General features: G+C 45.9%; 1 pseudogene; it reads left to right on the top strand.

Moving 5' to 3' along the window:
* The first annotated feature begins 2,092 nt into the window (after positions 1-2,092).
* On the top strand, positions 2,093-2,192 carry LOC143928608 (U6 spliceosomal RNA; annotated as a pseudogene).
* The last annotated feature ends 3,902 nt before the right edge of the window (positions 2,193-6,094 follow it).

The following is a 6,094-nucleotide window of genomic DNA, read 5'->3' as shown; positions in this document are numbered from 1 at the left end:
CGGTGTGAGCAGTGATTCCCTGTGCACGTGCAGTGTGATCAGTGATTCCCTGTGCATGTGTGGTGTAATCAGTGATTCTCTGTGAAGGTGCGGTGTGATCAGTGATTCCTTGTGCATGTGCGGTGTAATTTCCTGTGCATGTGTGGTTTGATCAGTGATTCCCTGTGCATGTGTGATGTGATCACTGATTCCCTGTGCATGTGCAGTGTGATCACTGATTCCCTGTGCATGTGTGGTGTGATCGGTGATTCCCTGTGCATGTGCGGTGTGATCAGTGATTCCCTGTGCATGTGCGGTGTGATCAGTGATTCCCTGTGCATGTGCGGTGTGATCAGTGATTCCCTGTGCATGTGCGGTGTGATCAGTGATTCCCTGTGCATGTGCGGTGTGATTAGTGATTCCCTGTGCATGTGCGGTGTGATGTTTCTTATCTTAAAACCTCCTGATATGAGTGATATAGGTATATACTGTTGACTGAAAAGAAAATGATAGCAGCTACAGTGTTTTGTAAAAAAAAAAAGGTATTTGTAAAAAAAAATATTTGCGAATGTGATAAAGAAGGGAGAAAGGAGCACCATTGTATAAAGTAGTGAAGATGAATGAAGTTCCCCTTTAACCATGGAATATTTTCACATACTAAACAAGATTTACTAAAGCTGAAGTGCTCAGAATCTGGTGCAGCTGTGCATAGCGGCCAATCAGCTTCTAACTTCCGTTTCTGCTTTTGACAATAAAACATGAAAGCTGGTTTCTATGCAGAACTGTACCAGATTTTGCATGTTCCAGTTTTAGTAAAACACTCTAACTGTATGTGAAAAACAGTGCAGGCAAAATCATTAGAAGAAAAAAAAAAAAAAAAAAAATTATATATATATATATATAAAACCACTGGCTGGTTTTTTGTGCTTAGCTGCTATTTTCTTAAATTGATTTTTTTCATACCAACTCATTTTTACCAAGCGCAAGTTTTACTCTTTTGTTTTTTATTGTTATACTCTAACTGTATATACAGGGAATGGGATATTATTCTACTGAGACTTGGCTTTTGGGGTTTTGGAATATAAGATAATATGATTTGAGATAGCAGACTTTTATTAACCATCATCCTCGGGTAGAAGGATCATAAATTGCATACATTTTTAAAATATTTCTTTTAGCTGCTCTGGGGAAAAGGCATGTTTGGAATGTGTTTATGTTTTTCTATTATGAACTTCATATATAGCGATTACAGTTATAAGAATCAATGTATAGACATTGGCATTGTCTGCCACTGGACTAGAATTAGGTGTGCTGGGACGTTTACTACCCAGCGGGAGTCAGGCCATAAGTTCAAGCCACCTGAATACCTCATATAAGAGAGAATTCCTGCGTGGACAGAACCGTGTCTGTTTTAACAGACTGAGGCCTAACAAAATCATATTCACTGAAACTGAAAACAGTATGCATACTGTCAGGTACCTGGATCGTGAGCCTGACGTGTAGAGGAAAGCCTCTCTTGTGTCTTGAAAGCTCCTGAGGTTGGAACAGCAGCCACAGAAGCACAGTGATGCAGGAGTTCCTAGGATCAGTCCAGTATTGGTTTGGCTGGATGCTCCTGGCTGGAGGTGCAGCAGGCAGACCGGTAGATCAGAACCGTGGCAGACTGGATCACAGGTGGAACAGGAACGGGTGAGATTTGCAGAGCAGAGTCGCAGCAGGCTGGAGGAGTAGATGCAGAGTCAGGCAGGCCGGGTCGGTAACGTTCTGGTGGATCAGGCAGAGCAGCAGGCAGAGGAGAAGTCCAAGAAACAAGCCGGAGTCGGGGTATCAAGCAGAGAGGGTTAGTAAGAGCAAGCCGGGTCAAGGATCAGAGGTCACCACGGATAACAGGTTTCAGGACACACAGAAGCTGCAGACCAAACAGCAAGGAGTCTTTGGTGTATTCACTTTAAATAGCCCTTTTGGAGCCAACATTGGTGCTAGGCGCACGTGTGCGCACAATCGCTCATGTGCACGCAGATGTGCGAGAGGATGCAGATGTGCGCACAAGTGCATTTGCGCATCTGTTGTGCAATTCCTGCTGCATGGTCAGGCCTTCCCTGACACATACAAAATTGAGTTCTAAAAGTAGTTTCCAGAACGGAATACAGAGAAGATTAGCATGGCCCCTGCGCAAGGATGACACGCAAATTCGTGAAACATCCTGTATTTTTTTTCATATATGTCTCTTTGATACTACCAATTCCCTTGCACTGAAGGGATAACCCTTACCAACGGTCATATTGATGTGAATTTTGGCTCTGTTTATATCTAATTTTTTGTTTCTTTGTATGACATAATAACAGTGTGATGTATGTTCACATACTCGTGACTTCGTATTCCCTTTGTACTTCAAAAAACAATAAACAGACTGAAATTAACAGCAGTTTCCATCAATATAGCCATATGGCCTAGTGCTGAACATGAAAGGGGCAGCGCAACATACTACATTTCAGGCACCTGTATAAATATGGAGCTTTTGTAAAATATACTAGCACAGTGAAATGTCCATGTTACATATAAGATACAAATCTACATTGAAAAATTTGTGTAATTACCTATAATCTTTCTTATATTGACTTGTACCCTCCCCTGAACACAAGATGAGATTTCAGTGGAAGGCTTACACTGGCTTTTGAAATGTAAAAGAGATGTATGTCAAAGTATAACTAAAGGTAAAACCTTTTCTATAGTTATGGATGGAGTGAAGAGGGATTAGAACACCCATCAGAATTTATTGCTGTCTGTGCCCCCATTTGGGAGATTCATCCTATTTGTCCTGCTTACCATTAGCATTGAGGCTGGGTTCACACTGCTGCGGGGGGAGATCCGGATGTGATTCGCAACGCAAATCACATCCGATCTCCGTAGCGATGCGAGTTCAGCCATACAGATAGTATGGCTGAATTCGCAGCGCTCCCGCAGCAAACTCGCACGGGACCCTTTTTTTGGTCCGCAACAGAATCGGATCGCATGGGGGTTCACACCATGCGATCCGATTCCTGTGCGAGTCGGCAGATCGCACTGCGATATGCGGACGGATCTGGGGGTGTCATTAACATAACATTGACACTCCCAGCCATCCGCATAGGGCAGTGTGAACTGCCGGCGGGAGTAATGCGATGCGGGAAAACGCAGCGGATTCGCGTCGTTCCCGCATCGCAGCGGTGTGAACCCGGCCTGAAAGTTAAAGTAGTGCCCTGGACCCAGGTGCTTCAAAGAATGGAAGCCATAAGATTAGTGGAGAGTGTAGCACCCTCTACCTTGGGTGGATGGGTTGCTGGAGTAGTGTTTTTGTTTGTGCTGCCGGTGAGGGTAGATTTGGGTATGCCTGGCTGTGAGCTAGGCCTGTTTGTTTTTGATCTGGGGCTGGGGAGTGGTTTGGTGTAGAGGTGGGTGACTGACGTGTGCTTCATCTCTCTGGCACCTCCTTTGTTTCCAGGAGGTTCTGGAGAGGAGGCAGGGAGGAGGGTTGGAGTGGCATGGGGTGTGTTTGGGAGCCCTGACCGATCCCCAACTAAGATTGGCGGGGGGCTGTCCTCCTATATATACTCATGGTCAGCCTGTTGTGGGAGGCGTTGTCGGGTGGTAGAACTGACTGATGGAGCGTTAGACTGTCATGACCCACAGTCATTGAAAGGTGTCCTGGAACAGGAGCAGGAAGAGGACAGTGAGGAGCACTGCCACGCAAGTCATTCAGGAGGGATCCATGCCGGAGTCGGTGAGTGAGAAGCAGTGAGAAGCTCTGGGAGAGACATCCCAGGGTTGGATATTAAGCCAGAGGGAAAGACTGTGGTGGTGTTGGAGTCAAGTTGCTGCAGCCAGGAGGGTTGGCAGGATTTGCATTGGACTTTCTTGGATCAGTAGACCACCAAGTATCAGTTAGCACAACTATCCTTTTTCATCTAAATTGTTTGCTACAACTAAGGGTACTTCAGACCCCCACCTGCAAATGGCTAGTAGTAAAATGTTGGGACTTATTCAGATTGAGGCCTAAACATGTGTTAATGGTGACAGGAATCTAGAATTGTACAGCAGAGAAAAGCAAGTGATATGTGGCAATTTTAGCATCAGACGCCACCACCCTCACCATCATCCTCCTCCACCGCATTCTCCCTCAAGGGCTTCTGATGTACCAAGGAATGGCAGCCCCACAGCCTCCCCAAAACATCGCAGGGCTCACATCAACTGACCAGGTAATAGACTTTTCTTACTCATATTATACCTGACACAGAACCCCGTATCCACAGCAAGCCACCACATGCTTGACTGTAAACTGCACCATTGCTGACCGCCAAACACTGTCCCAGGGTCCAGTGATGCGGGGGTAACGAAGCCCCGCTCATTCCCCCCTCCGCTCGGCGGCACTGGCATTCTAACTGTGGGCACCTGGCTGTGGCTTCACAGCCAGGCACCCACTGCGCATGCACGAGCGGCACCGCGCGGCCGTGATTGGGACCTCATCTGGAACCTGTCACGTGTCCCAGATGACTGACAGGAGGGAGGGGGCAGAGCTGAGCCCTTCCTGCTCTGAGGGGAAGTGATGTCACCAGCCCAGGTACTGAAGGGGGCAGACTATGAGGGACCCCCTAGCAACAGGCATTTAGAGGTGAGTTACAAAAAACATTTTTTCCAAATGTTTTTTTAGGAATTTTATTGCATTTTTTTTATGTGGAACACCACTTTAAGTTTGTGTCATGTAACATCTGAGTTCATAATTTTACTGTTTAATAGTTTTTTTGACCCTACACCAATACACGTCAAAATAGATATTCATACAATAGGCCTCAGACCTTAAACATCTCTTTTACGCCAGATCTTACCTCAACACAAACAAACAAACTACCAGATTTCTTGATACATACCAGCTTCAGGTTTGCCCTCAATACAAGGATGTAATCCATACCAGGACGACAAAATATCACCATCAAACTCTAAACTGACCCCTCCACCCAAGCCCAGTACCTGCTCCCTAACCAGGTCAATAATACTACTTAGTGCCACTTTATGACACCAGTAGGAGAATATTCCCTCCTCTTGATTCCAGATCCCACTTTGAGATACGCTGACCACAGAGCTCCTTTGACCTCATAGGGACACAGAACTGACTCCCCTTGTAATATGTTGCCTACCACCTCCCACACAATGGAATCTGGCAAACCTCACCAGACCCCCCCCCTCGAGAAGCACGTTGACTGGTTCAACCCCGCAACCAGTTCAACTTCCAACACCCCACCACCCCTTCTCCACCAATTCAGTTCCCACATCCTACCTGAACCTTCCACCCAGTCCTAGCTAATCTCCACCCCGCCCCCTTATCTATCTCTTTCCCCTCCCACACCCCACTCTCCCGGGTTTTTTTTTTCTCTTTTTTTTCTCCTTCTCTTTCTGCTCCTTTTTCTCCTCCTCTCCTCCTTCCTCTTTGTTTTCTTCAGATCAACCTCCCTCCCCTCCCAGCTTTGACCCTCCCTCCTCAGTATAAAATTACAATAGCCCGATTCACTCCTACAATCAAAATGCCCCCCCCCCCTCCGAAGACACGAATTGTCAATTCCTCTTTAAAATGTATCTCCCTGAACAAGGGCTTAAACACCCCAGAAAAATAGTCGCAAGTGCTTTCCAGTATGCGAACCATGAAAGCAGATATCATCTTCTTGCAGGAGTCCCCCTTCTGCAGAAAGTCTACACCCAAATTTTCGAACCACTATTTCCCCCAAACCTTCCACCCTACCTCCCCAAACATGAAATCTAAGGGGGTTTCCCTACCTCTCTCTAAAAATGCCCCCATCCAAGTATCCGATACTCTTGTAGATGATCAGGGCAGATTCATCTTTCTTACAGGAGTCTTCAACAATAGATGAATACAATTAGCTAACATTAGGCATTCGTCGAACAGCAAACAATATGCAGTGTTCACAGCAAATTCGAAAGCTGCCGGAGTACCGTTAAAGTCTATGGGACACTTACATGAAAAATCAAAAGCGCTAATTTTAAAGGCTTATATGCAAGTTATTGTCATAAAAAGTGTTTGGGGACCCGGGTCCTGTCCCGGGGGACATGTATCAATGCAAAAAGA

Source organism: Lithobates pipiens, unplaced genomic scaffold (genome assembly GCF_037356315.1).
Source record: "Lithobates pipiens isolate NorthernLeopardFrog02 unplaced genomic scaffold, aLitPip1_a1.2 Scaffold_23, whole genome shotgun sequence".
NCBI classification, from domain to species: domain Eukaryota; kingdom Metazoa; phylum Chordata; class Amphibia; order Anura; family Ranidae; genus Lithobates; species Lithobates pipiens.
The sequence above is the reverse complement of the archived record's forward strand: the minus strand, read 5'-3'. Positions and strand labels throughout refer to the sequence as shown.